Raw genomic sequence first — 19,912 nt, 5'->3', positions numbered from 1 at the left:
GAATATTTAAAGTGAAAGTGCCGCAAACCAGCTGCACGAAGCTCATGGAGCACTGGTGGTCCACGGACCACAGTTTGGAAACCTCTATGTTAAACCATGGAGGCTATTGTTTTTTTACTAGAACCCCGAGATTCACCCACCAGAGCCAGGTGCAAATGACACACATGAACAATTATGTTTGGAGTGACAGAACTGAATGGAGCTCACAGTCCTTCCATTCAAAAATCTACTGCTGGTAACTCCAAGCTGTCTTCATTTCAGCAGTATAATTTAGGGTGTGTGGAAACAGTGTGCATGTGGGTGCGTGTGTGTGTGTCATTTTGTTACTGCCATTGTTAAACAAACGAAAAGTCAAACATTCTTACCAATCTACTGTAAATCAGCCTGCAATTACTGCAGATCTACATTCTGCACACATCTGAACTAAATGGATGGAGAGGGTGAGGCTGCACCTCATCGAACCCCAAACCAATGTTGCCACCCCCAACACATGCACCTCGGCAAGGAGCACATACGCACATAGCACCACATCCAAGAGGGGTGCCGATCATGCTGGAGCTCCAACAATGTGGAGCATCTGCATGCACGCCACTGTATGTGTATGAGTGATCCCTTTCACACATTCTCAATGCGCTGGTGTAGGGGAGTAGTGTCAGAGGGTAAAGTACAGTTCCATTCCACCCCATGCATTTATTGTGTGCATGGAAGCACGCACAAGGAGGGCTTGGGGGCAGGGAGGTCTAGAGACACAATTTTTGCTACACTGTTATTGTAAAGAAGGCACCCAACTGTCATACCAGCTTAACTTCAAAGCTTAAAAAAGGCAAATTTACTCCCATTGCGGTGCCTGGCTAGCCCGAGCCAGTCATGCAAATTACCCAGTTGCAAAAAATAAATGGAGGCATTGGCCGGAAATCATAAAAATGCTGCTGATTCACAAGGAAATTCGTTCCTCCGGCATTTTCCTGACTCTTGGGACTTACTTGGTGCCTTAATAGCTTCACTGCCATTCTTTTAAAGCACTTGGGTCGCCCTGCACACCAGATGCCTCCTTAGAACACACAAGATGGGCTTCCAGCCCAGCTGCCAACCAGCCAGGTGTCTGACCCAGCTTCTGTCAAGTGAGGTCAAGGGGGGAATACCATGGCACCTCACGTAAATAAAAGGACCACTGGGCCAGGGAAGTTGCACCATGAGATCAGGATCTGGGAGTGCAGGAAAGAAGATGGTATGAAAAATATCGAGAAATTGGTACAGAGTTCATCATGATTCCAGGAGTGGCACAAGCAGGCAATGCAACAATCATACTATGCCCTAGCCTTTTTCATCCAAGTACCCTCCTGATGTTTTGGACTACAATTCCCAGCTGGCTGGGGGAAGCTGTAGTCCAAATCCTCAGAAGGGCACCAGGATGAAGAAGGCTCATCTCTTCTGACTGGAGATGACTCACTAAAGTCTCAGGCAGCAACAGATCTCACCCAGCCAGGACTCCTGAGATCCTTTTAGCTGGAGATGCCAGAGACTGGACCTGGGACCTTCCGCATAAAAAGCACCAGCTCTGTTACTGAGCTACAGCCTATCAATTATTATTAACTGCAATAGCTGTATAGAACCTCCAGTTTCTGAGGCAGTCTACCTCTGAATAACAGCTGCTTGGGAGTAAACAACAGAGGAGCAATGGCCACCAACCTGGATGGCTTTAAAAGAGGATTAGACAAATTCATGGAAGATAAAGCTATCATTGTATGTATGCCCCTGAATGCCAGTTTGCTGGAAACCTCAGAGGGGAGAGTGCTCTTGCACTCAGTTCCTGCTTCTAGGCTTCCCACTGTTGTTGTGTAAATTTGTATAAATGTTAGCAGAGAACGTCAACGGTCTGAAATGCGTGTGTGCTAGTGTGTGCGTTTACCTAAGTAGCAGGTTTTACCCTGCGCTGAGGTCACTGAGACTTAAGACTTAGTAAAATAAGAAAAGCTACTTTATTTGTAGAAATTCATAGTAGATAGAAAGGCATACCTAGTTCTAACTAACTAACTAAGTTGAAGGCGCAACGCCCAGGCTTGGGAGTTGCCCTCATGGCTAGGAGAGAGAGAGCAAAGACAAAGGTGTCTCCTCACTCTGGGACAGTCGAAGAAGAGAAGATGGAAAAGGGCGGAAGGAGGAGGGGCAGATAAGCTTTCCTTAAGATGGATCAGTCTAGTGATGGAAGGAAGTCAGTCAGAGCATCACAGGTAAAGGTAATCAAGCCTATCCATCTGGAGGACCCTAACTCTATCTCCCTTCTGGAACATAAACAAAAGAACAAACCAGGAGTTGCTCTTGCCCCACTTCCAACACCCATAGGCATCTGGTCGGCCATAGCGAGGACGCTGGACTAGATGGGCCACTGGCCTGATCTGGCAGGCTCTTCTTACATTTTTAAAGGGAGAGCTGTTTCTCTCATGTCCTACTTCAGGGATTCCTGGAAGTATCTTGCTGGCTAAACAGAAAACTGGAGTAGAAGGAAGGGCCCTATCTCAGCGGTAAAGAATCTGCTTTGCATGCAGAAGGTCCCAGGCTCAGTCCCCAGCATCTCTAGGCAGGGCTGGGAGACCTCTTGGAGAGCTGCTGCCAGTCAGTATGGACAACACTGAGCTAGATGGACCAATGGTCTGACTCAGAATTAGGCAGCTTTTGATGTTCCTGTACAGGTTTTGTGGGGGACCCTTACATGCAGAAGATACTAGGTTCAATCCCCACCATCCCCAGATAGGGCTGTGAGAGACCCCTGCCTGTCACCCTGGAGAGCTGCTGCCAGCCAGTGTAGACAACACTGAGCTAGATGGTCGAATGGTCTGGCTTGGTATAGAAGGCAGATTCCTACGTTCCCAAGGCCATCCAGGGAACTCCTGGCTGAGCTGAGAGATATGAAGCAGGAACTTCCCAGCATGGTGGAAACTGCATGCAGCTGGGGCCAGCCCAAGACATTTTGCTGCCCCAGGCAAAGGAGGAGATAGCACCTCTCCCATTCCATGCACACAAGCTGTGGGCAGTTAACTCTGGCTTCAACACTGGCAATGGGGCGGAGGCCTCCCTTGCACCCGAGGGCAGCAAGCAGGCTTCAAGGCCACAGGACAAGCTGCACGGCTCAGCCAGCTCTGCCCACTTTCTGCCTCCCAGCCAGGCAGCATCAGCAATGCTGAACCAGATGGACCAACAGTCTGGCTCAGTCAAAGGAAACATCCTATTCTGGCCTGATCCAACAGGGTTCTGCCTATGTAACTGCATTCTTACAGGTACAAATGCCACAAATCAGAACCCTCCTGACCTGGAAGTCGGGGGATCCCATACAGCCAACCCCATGTCACTGCCTGCAGTACAGCTTCAAAGTCTCCTGCATGTCCTCAGCCTGGGAATTGTGCCCCCTAGCAAGGCTGGTGTAGAGAACACTTGACCCTGAACTCCAGCTCCCAGAATTCCTGGCAATTGGCCTTGCTAGATGGGGGTTATGGGAGTTGGACTCCAACAGCATCTGGAGGACCACAGGCTCCCTACCCCTGCATAAGGGTAGCCAGAAGGCTAGACCGCTATGCTTGCACATAGGCCCTGCTTTTCTCCCTTGCTGCCTGTCTCCCTGAAGCACCAGGTATGTGGCACCTCTCCCAGCAGTGGCAGCGGGTGGCTCCATGTCAGTGGGGCAGTGGAATTCGCTCCAGGTTGAAGTGCCTCTTTAACTTCAGCACCTTGGACCACCCCTTCAAAGTTCCGACTAAAACCCAGAGTGGATTCCACTGCCCCACTGACATGGAGCCACCAGCTGCCATTGCCTCTCCCTCTACTGGAAACTGGACCTTGGCAAGACTTTGATCTGAGCACCTGAAAGGCTTAGCCTGAATTAAAGGGGCCACATCAATGCTAAAATTTGGGTGTGATGAGATCAGGAAGCAACTCATGCTTCTCCATAGGAATTGCCTGAGCCTCTTTATTTAGGGAGCGGCTTTTGCCAGCCCTAGCGACTTTCAGATGTTTTGGACTCTGACTCCCTTCAGACCCACCCAGCACAGCCAATGGTCAGGGATGATGAGTGTAGTTGAGATTGGCTCTGTTGGCTGGGCCTGATGGGAGTTGTAGTCCAAAACATCTGGAGGGCACCAGGTTGGCAGAGGCTGATTTAGAGGATCTCACTAGACACTTTGCCAAGGGCACCACAATGCCAAAGACTGACTTTGCCTTGTGCCCACCAGGGAGCCAGTCTAGAATAACTGTCTCAGAAATACCTCTGGGTTCAAATCTGCTTGGGACAATTTATTCTGTGCCAGGGAACCAGCAGTTTGGAGAGCTCCATGTCACCTTCAGGATGCCCTTGAAAAAGGCCAGCTTGTCATCCCATTTTCCTGGCATCTCCTATTGCAAGCTGTTCATAGTTTTAATAAGGCTCTCTGATAGCAACGTTTTATCACCGGTGCCAGTATCTATAAGCTGAGCCCACTGAGATATCTCACAAAGCACGCCAGAGTCCATAACATGAAATTAATTCCTACAAATGGGGGTGGTAACCCAACACGCTGTCTCTGGCTGGGGTGCAGCCTAGCTTCAAGAGTCACTGGCTAGTTAGGAGTCATCCAAGAATTCCAGATTTGCAGCAACTCTCAGGCACCTACAGCCATGCCGCACTTAAAGCAGTTTATCAGCACTTAAGCCAAATGCTGAAGGAGACAGCACCCTCCCCTTCAGATCCCTTACTGCAGGGGTGGGGTCACATCTTTATCATAATGATGTCAGGTGATTGATAGGTGGGTTCTCTCATCCACCTGTCAAAGCTGGCCCACGGAATGACCAGGCAGGATTGAACACTCCATGCGCCAGCTTAATCACTGCACACAGCCTTGCACATATGACCAAAGGAATCACTGACTAGCCCATTTCCTAACAGTTGCATTAGCCATTTAAAACATACTGAAGACCTTCCACTTTCAACAAGCCTTTTAAGTAGAAACCTCATCCCAGTCTGCATCTGCGTTGGAATTGCTTTTTAAGGTATTTTTATTATTTATTTATTTATTTATTTGTTTCATTTATAAACCTCCCATAGCGAGTGGCTCTCTGGGCGGTGTACAAAAAGGTTAAAATACAAAATATCACAATAAAATCAACCTACCAACAGTAAACATAAACAGCAAACAAAAAAATAAAAAATTTAAAGTTATAACATTAAACGTTTAAAATGCCTGGGAGCATAGCCAGGTCTTAACCTGGCGCCGAAAAGATAGAAGCGTCAGCGCCAGGTGTACTTCTTCAGGGATGCTGTTCCACAGTTCGGGGGCCACTACAGAAAAGGCCCTAGATTGAGTAACTGTCCTCCGGGCTTCCCGATGGGTTGGTACCCGGAGGAGGGCCTTAGATGCTGAGCGAAGTGACCGGGTCGGTTCATAGCAGGAGAGGCGTTCCACAAGATATTGCGGTCCCACGCCGTGCAAGGCTTTATAGGTCAAAACCAGCACCTTGAATCTGGCTCGGAAACAAATGGGTAGCCAGTGCAAAAGGGCCAGAACAGATGTTATATGCGCTGACCGGCTGGTCCTCGTCAGCAGTCTGGCTGCTGCGTTTTGCACTAGCTGAAGCTTCCGAACTGTCTTCAAGGGCAGCCCTACGTAGAGCGCATTACAGTAATCCAACCTAGAAGTTACCAGAGCATGAACAACTGAGGCGAGGTCATCCCTGTCCAGATAGGGGCGTAGCTGGGCTACCAACCAAAGGTGGTAGAACACATTCCTTGCCACCGAGGCCACTTGCACCTCAAGAGACAAGGAAGGATCAAAAAGAACCCCGAGACTACGAACCTGCTCCTTCAAGGGGAGTGTAACCCCATCTAGAACAGGGTAAACATCCACCATCTGGGCAGGGAAGGCATTCACCAACAGTGTCTCAGTCTTGTCTGGATTGAGTCTCAGTTTATTAGCTCTCATCCAGTCCATTATCACGGTCAGGCAGTGATTCAGCACATCCACAGACTCACCTGTAGAAGATGAAAAGGAGAAATAGAGCTTCTTTATTAAATGTGTTTTGTTTTAACATGTTTTAAAAGATGTTTTGTTTTAATATATTTTAAAGTTTGTTTTTAAAGTGTTTTAGAATGTTGTTAGTGTTTTGTTTGCCATCCTGGGCTCCTTATAGGAGAAAGGGGAGCTATGGGGACTCGCATGGCTCCATCATATGCGAATCTCTTTATGGGTAAACTGGAACAGGAGATCCTCAAAAAGGCCATCAACAAACCACTTATATGGTGGCGATACATTGATGACATCTTTATGGTCTGGACGAATGGTAAAGAGATTTTGGAACAATTTAAAAATTACATCAACTCTATCCATCCCTCTATTAAGTTTACATTTAATAGTACAAATGACAATCCGCACATCCCTTTTCTGGATGTCCTCCTCACCACTGAAAACAACAAAATAGCTACTGATCTCTACAGCAAACCCACTGATGCCCACATCTATTTAAACTGGAAATCCTGACATCCTAGGCATATAAAGAAGAACATTGTGTATAGCTTAGCTCTGAGAATCAAACTTATTTGCAACACTGAAGATAAATACCAGAGAAGGATCAGTGAACTTAAAGAACACCTTCTTCTAAGAGGATATTCTCCACATATTATGAATTGCAACATCCACCGAGCCTCCATTCTGTCCAAAGAAAACCTCCTCCATCATAATGAGGTGTCAAAGAGCAGAGAGCAACGGATTCAGTTTGTGGTAGATTTCCATCCAGCATCTCCTAACTATCACCGAGCAATCAAGGAGAGCTACCCATTGCTGGCAAACTCTGAACATCTTGCCAGAACCATCAGCAGGCCTCCTGTTATAGCATTTCGCCAACCTCCTAATGTGCGCAGACTGTTGGTGAGAGCTGTGCTTAAGCCACCAATCACCAATCCAGGGTCTCATCCTTGTCACTCCAAATGCTGTATCACCTGTGTGTACCTCAGGGAGACAGCCACTTTTACAAGCACTAGGACAGGCAGGACATATTACATCAAACAGAACATCATCTGCAGGTCCTGCAATATAGTTTACATCACTGAGTGCAAAAGACCAGGATGTCATACTCAATATGTAGGAAAGACCACAACTGACCTACGCATGCGCTTCAGGAACCACAAGTTGGCAATCTTGACAAAAAAAGTGGAGCAACCAGTTGCAAAGCATTTTAACATCGAGGGTCACAGCCTGTTGGACTTTTCCATAACAGCGATAGAGATGCCAGCAGATCCAGCAGCATTGACCAAAGGGGAGAACTTTTGGATTTACTCTGTGGACACATTGGCACCACATGGCCTGAACCTGGAGGACAGTACCACCACTACTTAGCTTCTGCAAATGAAGCCCCTCTGAGCATTCCATCCTCAAAGCTCTCTCTCTCTATAAAAACATAATTGTGATGGGAAAGGGGGGGAAGGGCTACCACTCCTCCAACAGAGGTTTACAGAAGTTTCCCTGCCTGAGCACCTGACAGTGGGAAGTTCCAGAGCAGCCACTACAGGGTCAGTTTTCTCAGTAAGGAAATTGCTCTGGAGATTTATGAGGTTTCTGTGAGTCTTCAAAGGTGCTGAAAATATTCCTGAAATAGGTTCAGAATCTTTGACAGCTCCTTGAAAGTTCAGACTAAAACCTAGAATGGACTCCACTGCCATGGAGCCACCAGCTGCCACTGCCTCATAGCAAACTGAATACCTTTGGAGTGTACAAGACAGTTGCAGAATGAAGATTCCTTCCCTCCCCCCCCCCGGCTACATTCCAACTCCAAATGATCCTCTCTCTTGGAAGACAGCTGGCAATGAAAGCACATCTTTACTTTTCTGGCCTTCAAGCCTTTAAGTTTATTTTTCTGTACAACCACGAAGAGGACTAGGATTTTTAATTTGATTTAGGGGGCTCTCAGGATTCTGGAGGAACTATGTGATCCAGCCATACAGGATGTATTCTGTTATTTCAGAAAAAAAGTAGCAGCTTGTAGATTCATGAACCTGCTCAGAACCACATAAGGCAAGTTTGATGCCGAGAGCATGGAGCCAGCAAGGAGAGGACCAGCCAGCCACCCTCCTCATCCTCCCATCTACACACAAGCTCCTTGCCAGAAAAAAAGTGTGCTTTGCTAAATCTGGACCTGCCCCCCCCCAAACTGAAAATGGCCACCAGGTTTGGAAATATAGGATTTTTCTTACATTCACGCAGTTTCAGGTTCTAATCCGAGGAGCCCACAGGACAAATCAGGTCAATGGTTGCACCACCACGGAGAGCGCCGAGTGAGCAACTTTGATTCAACAAGAATGGGAAGTGAGCTGAGGTCTTTTAAATCTCCTAATCTCCATCCCCTTTTGGAGAACTAGTCTCTTACAGGGCCAACCCTCTGGCCTGAAGTTGGACACTTCTCTTGCACCCTGTGGCCTCCCACCTGGAGCAGTCCCTGCATCGCAATAAGCTAGTGTGGGAGGTATTTGGATCCTCAGGCCCAGGAAAAGACACCCATAATGGTCCTAGCTCTGGTCCTCTGACCTCTGGTGCTCTGGGAGTTGGTTCAGTAAGTGGGCTTCTGCCTGACAGCCTTGGGTTCAGTGACCTGGCCACCAGCATCAGGCTCAGAGCCAGGAACCCAGTCCAGCTCCTTAGCCAGTGATACTGTAGTCTCCAGTTCAATGTCCCGGACACTTCTGGATTCTGGGATCATGAAACAGATTGCAGCCTAGTTACATTGACTTATAGCACCCCAATTCTGTTTCCTGGTCTCACCAATGAGTGGCAGATTGTCAGGAACTTGCTTCGATAGGTAAGCACTATGCAGATGCAGGTCAATCCCTAGGCATTCTTTTGTTCATATCAGCAACTGCCTCTTAGCAAAATCCTGTCCAAAATCTACCAGACACTTGAGTACTTCAGGTAAACATGGAAATCGAAAACTGGTTTTCTTCCCAGCAGGTGCTGGCTCCCTATGGAGAAAGCACCAGCTCCTTATACAACTCAAAACAAAACACACAAAATCAGTGGTTTTGCATTAGCTCCCAGAAAACCCCGGGTCAACACAGCCCACATCTGTAGTGAAAAAACTGCCAGCTCTAATGCACTAATCACTCTCTATTAAAAATGTATCTATTGCACCTTCGCGGTGGAAAGCACTTTACAACTTCATTACACTGCAGAGCAGCCCAGGGAAACAAATCTCCATGATTAACATGCATGCCCACATTTTGGAGAAGCGGAAAAGAGCTCACTGATGAGTAGATCAGAGCCATTCTATGAGCCCGGGAGTCAGCCAGGTTGTGGAGCACCAAGGGCACACCTACCCACCCTGGCAGATCTTATGACATTTTCCAAGTCCTGGCCTAACTGAACTGCTCTGCGACTGACTAGCTATGCAATGGATGCAGAGGTGTTTAGGAGGGATAGCTTCATGCATCGCAGTCCTGCAAAGGTGGGGGAAATGGCACAAGGCTGACTTCACCCTGCTAGTCAGCTGCTTTAGGGGACAGGCACTGCTGCATAGCATAGTTGCCAAGAGACCGAGCACCAGGTTCAAATCTCTCCTCTTGTGAAGAACTCTAAAGATGGCTTTAGGCAAGCTGCTCTGTCTTAGATTCATTCCTCCCCTACCCCACCTACAAAATGGGGGGGCATAATAACACTGACCTGTCTTACAGGTCTGTTGCAGTTACTACTGTAATAATGTACATGGATACTATAGTGTCCAATAAATTTTATTTATCATTATTGCTAGCAAAACGCTGGTCATTGTGGTGAGTGTGCAAGGGAGGGAGGGCATGTAGGGACCATATGGAAAAGGGCCGCGGCCCACTGACAGAGTAGCTGCCTTGCATGCAGAAGGTCCCAGGTTCAATCCCCAACATCTCCAGGCTGGGCTGGGCGAGGCCACTGCCAGTCAGTGTTGACAATACCAACCTAGATGAGCCAGAGGCTTGTCTCATGACAAGGCGGCGTCCTATGTCTCTATGAACCATAACCTATGCATTGCACACACACGCATCCCCAGTGGGATCCTTGTGAGTGGAGACTGCAGCACTGCCTATCAGAGGCATGGGGAGGTGTACCCCATCCCACCCCCCAAACGTATGCACAAAGCAGAGCACTTTATTAATTTAATGCGGGGGAGGGATAACGCACTGTACTTGGTAAACAATGTTATGCTTGGGAGAAAGTAAAGAGATGGTTCAGGGGCATCAGAGGGTGTCCAAAATGTATCTTGGTCACTGGTCACCACCTCCTTTTATTTGTACTCCAGAATGCAGCCTGTTTACTCTCTTCCATCTGAAACTCAGTCACGGGGCACTCTTGATACCCAAGTCTGGGTAGATCCGAGGGTCGGGGAGGGGGAATCGCTGTGGTCTATAGAAGTTCCATCCCTCTTGTTAGGCACCCTATCCAGGTGGCTAATGGTCTAGAGTGTCTGCACATAACGTTGGGTCAGCGAGACAGACTGGGAATACTGTTGGTGTACCGTCCACCCTGCTGCCCAACAGCCTCCCTAACTGAGCTGACAGAGGTGGTCTCGGATTTATTGTTGCGTTCCCCCAAACTTTTGGTATTGGGGGATCTCAACATTCATGCTGAGGCCGCTTTATCTGGAGCAGCTCAGGACTTCATGACCTCCAAGACAGCCATGGGGCTGTCTCAATTTGCTACTGGCCCTACGCATGTGTTGGGGCACACTCTGGACTTGATTTTCGCCACTGGATTAGGGGATGGTGATCTGAGAGTGAGGAATTTTACATCTATTCCTTTGTCATGGTCAGATCACCGCCTATTAAGGTTTAGACTCACATTGTTTTCTCCCCTCTGCAAGGGTGGAGGACCAATTAAGATGGTCCGTCCCCGGAGACTAATGAATCCTGAGGGTTTTCAGAAGGCTCTAGGGAATTTTCCGGCTGATAGAATTGACGGTCCTGTCGAAACCCTGGCCACGCTGTGGAATACGGAAATGACCCGGGCAGTTGACACGATCGCTCCGGTGCGCCCTCTCCGTTGCAGAGCTCAATTGGCTCCCTGGTTTACCCCGGAGCTAAGAGTGATGAAGCAAGAAAGGAGACGGCTTGAGTGCAAATGGAGGCGAACTCCCGACGGCTGTAATCATGCACTTGTGAGGGTCTCTACCAAACTCTATGTGAAGGCGGTGAGAGCAGCAAAGAAGCAATACTTTGCTGTCTCTATTCAGTCATCCCTTAACCGCCCAGCGGAACTTTATAAAGTTGTCCGGGGACTTTTACACTCTGGTCCCCAGGACGCAATAACACCATCAATTGCCCGCTGTAATGAGTTTGCGCGACACTTTCGTGATACGATCATGAACATCCGCCGGGACCTTGACTCCACTATTGTAGCAGTGGATCCTAATGAGGTGTCCAGAGCACAGTCTTGTCCTGTTTTATTGGATGAGTTTCAGTTGGTACAGCTCGAGGATGTGGACAAGGTGCTTGGACAGGTGCGGGCGACCACTTCTGCTCTGGATCCTTGCCCCTCATGGCTAATAAAAGCTAGCAAGAATGGAACAGCCGGCTGGGCCAAGGAGGTGATTAATGCCTCTTTACGAGAGGGAGTGGTCCCACCCTGCCTGAAACAGGCGGTGGTGAGACCGCTCCTAAAAAAACCCTCCTTGGACCCTGATAATTTGGACAACTATAGGCCGGTAGCAAATGTTCCATTTCTGGGCAAGGTCCTAGAGCGTGTGGTCGCTCGCCAACTCCAGGCTCTCTTGGATGAAACTGATTATCTAGACCCATTTCAATCGGGCTTTCGGCCGGGGTTTGGTACAGAAACGGCCTTGGTCGCCCTGTATGATGACCTCTGTCGGGAGAAAGACAGAGGGAGTGTAACTCTGTTGGTTCTCCTTGATCTCTCAGCGGCGTTTGATACCATCGACCATGGTATCCTTCTGGAGCGACTTACGGATTTAGGAGTGGGAGGCACTGCTTGGCGGTGGCTCTGCTCCTATCTCGGGAATCGTCTCCAGAAGGTGATGCTGGGGGAACATTACTCGAGTCCCTGGGTACTCCAATATGGGGTCCCGCAGGGTTCAGTTCTGTCCCCCATGCTTTTTAATATCTATATGAAGCCGCTGGGTGAGGTCATCAGGAGTTTTGGAGTGCGTTTCCAGCAATATGCTGATGATACGCAGCTCTACTACTCCTTTTCATCTTCGTCAGGTGAGGCTGTTGATGTACTAGACCGCTGCCTGGCCACGATAATGGGCTGGATGAGAGCTAATAAACTGAAACTCAATCCTAACAAGACTGAGATGCTGTTGGTGGGAGGGCCCTCTGCCCAGATGGTTGACGTTCGACCTGCCCTAGATGGGGTTACACTCCCCCTAAAGGAGCAGGTACGTAGTTTGGGGGTCTTATTAGATCCACTCCTGTCACTTGAGGCTCAGGTAGCCTCGGTGGCACGGAATGCATTCTACCAGCTTCGGCTGGTAGCCCAACTACGACCCTATCTGGACAGGGAGAATCTCGCCTCAGTTATCCATGCTATGGTAACCTCTAGATTGGACTACTGTAATGCACTCTACGTGGGGCTACCTGTGAAGACGGTTCGGAAACTTCAGCTAGTGCAAAATGCTGCGGCCAGAGTTCTCACTGGGACAAAGAAATTTGACCATATAACACCTGTCCTGGCGCAGCTGCACTGGCTACCGATATGTTTCCGGGCCAGATTCAAAGTGTTGGTTCTTACCTATAAAGCCCTAAACGGCATCGGACCGCAATACCTGGTGGAACGCCTCTCTCGCTATGTACCTACCCGTTCACTACGCTCGACGTCGAAGGCCCTTCTCCGGGTCCCAACTCATAAAGAGGCCCGGAGATCAACAACTAGATCTAGGGCCTTCTCAGTGGTGGCCCCCGAACTATGGAATGCCCTCCCAGACGAGATACGCCTGGCGCCTTCTCTGTTATCTTTTTGGCGCCAGATAAAAACCTACCTTTTTGCCCAGGCATTTTAAACATTTTAAATTTAATATTTTAAACCTAATATGGATCTTAATTATAAACTCAATGGCAACTCTATTTCAGATTTTTATCATGTTTAATGTTTTTATAATTGTATTATATTTTTCACACTTGCTCATATTTTAATTGTGATTTTATTTGTTGTACACCGCCCTGAGAGCTTCCTGCTATAGGGCGGTCTAAAAATGTAATTAAATAAATAAATAAATAAATAAAAATAAGTCAATTGCTCTCTAAATGGACGCACCCCTTCATCTGCATATCTGCCGTTACTCCACTTGCCCACAGTGTTTCAGTTCAAGCAAACACAAACACCTGGATGCAGGTATGGCAAACCTGTGGCCTTCCAGAAGTTACTGAATTACAACTCCCATCACCCCTGCCCCATTGGCCACACTTGCTGGGGCTGAAGGGAGTTGTAGTTCAGCAACGTCTGGAGGGCCAAAGATTCCCCACACCTGCCCTGATGAGTCTAACAAGCCTTCACTAAGCTTTTGCAATCCAGTTGTTTTGGACTTCAACTCCCACATGGCTGTCCTGGCTGGGGCTGACGGGAGTTGTAGTCCAAAGTCAGCTGAAGAGCATCCCACATCCCACTCACACAAACATTTTTGCTTTATTTTAACTGTTGACAGGTCAACATTACTGTCTTTTCAGCTCAAGGTTAAAGACTTTCTTGTCTGCTCAGATTTTTTAAAGGGGCTTCAGTTGATTTGTAGCTATTGCCTTATTAAGGTGTACATTTCAGCTGTTTACACTTTGCCTTTATTGCATTTCACGACTGTTGTTATTACTGTACACTGCCCTGGGATCCGTTTGAATGGAGGGTGGTTTAAACATTTTAAAAATAAGTAAGTCCATTCCTTAAGCAAGTCTGGTCTAGTGAAAGCCATTAATTATGATTAATTATGATTCACAATATCCTGCAGAAAAGTTGGTTAAGCCCAGAATACAGTTTGTAACCTGGGTGCACAGCAACGCATTGACAGGAACAATAAAACACATGGAAAATGACTATAACGCTGGTTGTGAAAATCAGCCTTTATTCAACAGAAGGAATGCCGTTCCTAGAGGCTTCCCAATTTTCAGAGTAGCCCTGGCGTATGGGGCCAAGGGTCTAAAAACCGGGCTTTTAGCGTTGCAGCTCCAGCCTTCTAGAATCAATTACCAACTGAAATTAGACAAGTGTTTAATGTTTTGACATTCAGGTGGCTATTGTAGACATTTCTGTTTAAGAAGGCTTTCCCTGAAGTGTGACCCAGTCATTTTAGGGAATAATAACTGTAGAAATGATTTTATTGTTTTTTAGTTTATTGATTTTGTCATCTTTTGTATTTTATCTTATTTCATTTTATTGTACACTGCTTCAGTAATTTTTGGTTGTGAAGCAGTGTATGTAGTTGCAAAGAAAGAAAACTAAAATAAATATTGACTGCTGGAACCAGCTGTTTGGGGGAAGCTCACAAACAGGAGCTGTTTTTCCCCAACAACTGATACACTGCTTCTGAGCATGGAAGCTCTACTCAGATACCATGGCTAAAATCAGCTATTACAGATCAGTCCTCCTACATGTCATTTTAAGTTCTCTTTTGTCTCCCCTGAATCTACAGCCAATCAATTTAATTAGATATTTAATTAAACATGAGGAGAGAGGCATCCCCGCCCCCTATCTACTCACACCATTCATAATCTGTTATACTTTTTTTATTGGCATCCTTAAATGTCCTTTTCCTATAGGGATATAAACTGTATTGGCTGTATTGAACTTAACCTTCACTCAGAGTAGGTCCACTGAAATAAATGGACCTAAGTTAGTTACAGTCATTAAATTCAATGGGTCTATTCTGAGTAAAAGTTAGTTGAATACAACCCTATGTACAAGACATTGTCCAAGAGAGCAGTGGGATTCTGCAGTACCTTTTCTCTTAAGATTCACAGAATGAAATGGGAAAGAAGCAATATTATAACAGTGATTGATGCAAAGAGAATTTCAGGAAAATTAGTCAGTGGAACTCGTAGCAACAAGGCAGCAGCAAAGACCAGAACTTCAAAGAACTCAGAAACTAAATGGAGTCTTTGCCTAATAAACAGCCCCTAATCAGTACAAAGGCATTGCTGTCCAATAGACATAAGCAAGGAATATATCCAAAACAGATTAGAGATACGTCACAAAACTGACAGACTTCCCCCCACATGCACATACTGGGTAACACATGTGTCAGGGACAGCTCTATCCTTAGGTAAAAATGAGATGGTTGCCTCAGACAGATGATTTTGGGTGTCATGAAAGGCCCTTCACAGAGCTACAATTCCAAGCATGTCCTGGGAACAGGGATTGATTGATAAACCACTCTGGGAATTGTAGCTCTGTGGAGGGAAGAGAGATCTCCTCTCAGCACCCTTAATAAACTACAGTTCCCAGGATGCTTTGCAGGAAGCTATGGTACCACTTTAAATGTACAGTGCCGATGGAGATATAATATTGTATGACTATATGGCAAGAAGATATAAATTGAGATCCATGTTCCCACATTCTATGTGCAATGTAACCTAAAAAATTAAACATGAAAACTAATTTATGTACTCCATAGAATCATAGAGTTGGAAGGGGCCTTGTAGGCCATCAAGTCCAACCCCCTGCTCACAGCAGGAAATCCACAGCTAGAGCATCTCCCGCAGATAGCTGTCCAGCCTCTGCTTGAAGACATCCAGCGAAGGGGATCCCACCACCTCCCTAGGCAGTCGGTTCCATTGCCAAACTGCCCTTACTGTCAAGAAGTTCCTTCTAATGTCCAATCTGAATCTACACTCCTGCAACTTAAAACCATTAGACCTAGTCCTACCCTCTGGGGCAGCGGAGAACAAATCGGTACCCTCCTCTATGTGACAGCCCTTCAGGTACTTAAAGAGAGCAATCATGTCACCCCTCAGCCTTCTCTTCACCAGACTGAACATGCCAAGTTCCTTCAACCTTTCCTCATAAGACTTGTTCTCCATACCGGCTATCATCCTCGTCACCCTCTTCTGAACCCGCTCTAACTTGTCTATATCTTTCTTAAAATGAGGCGCCCAGAACTGAACGCAGTATTCCAGATGAGGCCTGACTAATGCAAAATATAGTGGGACTATTACTTCCCTCGACCTGGAAACTATAGCTCTGTTTATGCATCCCAAAACCGCGTTTGCCTTTTTTGCCGCAGCATCACACTGCTGGGTCATGTTCAACTTGCGATCCACTACAATTCCAAGGTCCTTCTCACACGCACTACTGCTAAGCTGGGTATTTCCCATCCTGTACCCGTGCATTTTGTTTTTGTGGCCTAAATGCAGAATCCTGCATTTGTCTTTATTGAATGTCATTTTATTAATTTCAGCCCAATTTTCTAGTCTATCAAGGTCCCTTTGGATTTTATTCCTGTCTTCCATTGTGTTAGCTATCCCTCCCAGTTTCGTATCATCCGCAAACTTCATAAGGCTTCCCTCCACCCCGTCATCTAAGTCATTGATAAAAATGTTGAAGAGTGGCTCAAAAGCGAAGAAAAAAGTAGATTTGTTTCCATTGCAACATTAACCCTCTGAATAAACTAGCCAATCTAATCTGTAGCATCGGAAGCATCTCTCTGTATTTACCTGCGTACCTGCCTTTCATAAGGTTGTTTTATGGGATTGCTGTCGATGCCTGGCTGAATTTTTATGCTGGAGGTTTGTAGTGCCAGGCTGGGTTGGTTTTATTAAAATAATGCTGGCTTTCATCATTTATTTTGAAAAGCATAACTGGGGTTTTATCACGTATACTTGCTCTGAGAGGGCTTTTGTCCCTAAAGGTGCCCTAAAATTCTTTTAAATAAATTAAATTGAATTGACGAGGAGACCAGGCAGCCTGAAGGAGCCTAGATTGTGAAAATGTACCCCTTCCCCTTTACCGACAGGATGATCTATCTAGCCCAGATGTTTTACATTTTTTCAGGCTGCACCTGATTACTGGAGGAGATCCATAAATACTGCAGAGGAAGGAGAAAATGGATTTTGTCCTCAAAACTAGCGTGGGCACAGGCATGCACACACACACACACACACCTGGTTTCTCACAGCTTGGTGATTTGCCACTGACTGTGAGCAGTCTTCACTGAAAAGCACTGTATTGTCATAAGATGGCAAGCAAAGTTCTGTGGGTGGTCTTTGTGGTGCAATGGATCATTCCCTTTTGCAAAAAGGCTACTTGGTGTTGCAGCAATCTTGCATTAAGCATGCATGTATGAATCAAGTGAAGTGAGATTCCAGACACTCTACATTCCAAAAAGTGGGACCTCGTGAGACAAAAAAAACCCAGTTTTAACTTTTCTTGGTGTGTGTATGTATGCTTCACTCAAAGACTTTGCAATACAATTAAAAAGTCCACACAAGCAATACTAGCATATATGGTTTGTTTTACTAGTAGCCTTTCTGCCCACACATACCTTTGTTAGTCATTTTGCAGCATATCACCAAGAAGAAACAGAAAAGAGACCAACTTCTTTGCCATTTACAAAATAAAAGTTCCTCTGTCTGTTTGCCTGGATGAGACTGTGACTCACCGTAAGTGAGCAGGAGCACTCCATATATACAAACATGCTATAACATAGACTTAATCCACATACACTATCTTCCTAGAGATATATACACACACTAAATTCAAAACCCTGCCTCAGTCCAGAATATTTCATCCTTAAAGTATTTCCAGTAGATACGAGTTAAACTTTTTTAGATAGCTTCCTTGGAAAGATCAAAATCAGGTGGTTATTAATGCCATAATACCAAATTATTATAAAATCCATAACAACATCCAATATGATGAAAAATGCTTTTACAGGGATCAACCAATATTCACACCATGATATGGAAGCTTTCAAGTTACAAAGAATTCTTTCTTACTGGATGATCACAGAAAGAGAGAGAAAAGAACTGGCGTTTCTCAGCAAGGGTATTACCATCTTCAGACAGAAACAAATTTCAGGAAAGGCCTGCATGCTCCCTTTACCCACATACGTTCCCTTCAGCCTGAGGAAGAATTCTGTGTAACTTAAAAGCTTACATGCTGCAAGGGCCAGGCAAAGAAAATTCAAACGACAACCACCTCACATTCTAATTAACATGGGCCACAATCCACCAGGAAGCTGAAATGAATAGGAGCCGCTCCTGTTCACTCATACAAACCGACCTAATATCGAGTTTGATGAACCAATGGCCTAACTCAGTACTGTCTAGACTCTACAGTGAGCGACAGCAGCGCTGCAGAATCTCCAAGAGGAGCCTTTCCCATTTCAGCCCGGAGATGGCGATGAACAAACACACCTGGGAATGTCGGTGTGCAAAGCCCTGGCACTGCTGAGAACTGGGCACAAAAACCTCCCAGTGGATTGGGGGACAGGGGAGTCCCATCTCTCTGCCATCATTAACAACACCCAAAAGCCACCACTCGAGACAGCCACCTCATCTCGCCTCTGCATTATGAACATCAGCTGGCCCTTTTAAAAAAAAGTGATTATTTCCCTTTCCGTGCAAAGGAAGGAGATTCACTCTGCCTAGGCTGAAACGGTTTGTAGAGATGAACAGCTTCATAGGAGGGAAAGGAAGACAAATGAAAAGCCGGGTCCTCTGGTTTCTTTACCAGATGCTTTGCATACGGAGCCCCTGGGAAAAGCCTTCCTCCCACAATCCGGCTGCTCGCTTGTGCCCCCTATGGCCACGTAATTAGGAGTGAGCTTGTTAATGAGAAAAGCATAAATCTGTCAATGGGCATTAACCAACAGCAGTGAAATGGAACTTCAGTGTACAGGGGCAGTATACCGCCGAATACTAGATGCCAGGATCAAGGAACAGGGGATGGGGAAGCTGCCCAATTCGTGCTGTAGGAGACTGGTTGTAGCTCAGTGGTAAAGCATCTGCTTTGCATGCAGAAGATCCCTAGTTCAATTCCTGGCTTCTCCAGGTATTGCTGGGAAACTCTGGATGGCCACTGCCAGTTTGTGTAGACAATACTAAACTCAATGGACCAATGGTGTCACATGGTATAAGGCAGCTTCCTCTGTGCCCATAGGGGGACAGTCATAGCTCAGTAGGAGGACACATGCTTTATATTGGCAGGTTCAATCCCCACCATCTCTAGGTAGGACTGGGAAAGACTGGAACCCTGAGAGCCACTGCCAGTCCGTGTAGAAGATGATGCCCAGCTGGACGGACCAATGGCCTGGCTCAGTACAAGGCATCTTCCTCTGGGCTTCCCAGAGGCATCTGACTGGCTACAGACTAGATGGGTCCCTGGTCAGCTCTAAGCAGGCATCTGGCAGAACACCCCACTGTCCCCAGAGATCAACAAAGCAGTCCAGGAATGGTGAAACCTGTGGCCCTCCAGACCTTGTCAGACTGCAGCTCCCATAAGCCCCGGCCAGCATGACCAATGGTCAGGGATGATGGGAAGTGGAGTCCAGCTACATCTGGAGGACTGAAGGTTCCCCCCCCCCAAGACTACACAGTCCTTCAGAAGAACAGGGTCTGGCAAGAGAGAATGAGCTGAAGGGAAAACACAGGAGAAAAAGCAACCCAGCCACCACATCCAGCATGGACCAAACAGGCCAAAGCTAAGACTCTGAAAGCTCTGCCTACGAAGCTACATCTAAGGGTGGCGCCAAAGGGCTTTCCGCTTGGAAACTATCCCAAGTGAGGTCTTCTCTGTCCCCAGACCTAGTCCAGCTCCCACAAATGGTGTCCTCCAGGTGGTTGGGGCTGCTAGGAGTTGGAGTCCAAAGCATCAGGAGGGCACCAGGTTGGAGGACTCTGGATTAGTCCCTGGGGAGCTGGGGGTAGACAATCCATGTACCCAGAGATCTTGTCTATAAACACAAGATAAGTCTTCCACAGGCTTCCTGGAAAGCA

At 46.8% G+C, this 19,912-nt stretch overlaps 1 protein-coding gene across 8 annotated transcripts in view; it reads right to left on the bottom strand.

Annotated features, from left to right (window-relative positions):
• ANK1 (ankyrin 1) overlaps positions 1-19,912 on the bottom strand; it is a 271,938-nt gene that overhangs the window by 250,904 nt on the left and 1,122 nt on the right. The window lies entirely within an intron of this gene.

Source organism: Rhineura floridana, chromosome 12, assembly GCF_030035675.1.
Source record: "Rhineura floridana isolate rRhiFlo1 chromosome 12, rRhiFlo1.hap2, whole genome shotgun sequence".
Taxonomy (NCBI): domain Eukaryota; kingdom Metazoa; phylum Chordata; class Lepidosauria; order Squamata; family Rhineuridae; genus Rhineura; species Rhineura floridana.
This window is presented reverse-complemented; position numbering and strand designations above follow the sequence as displayed.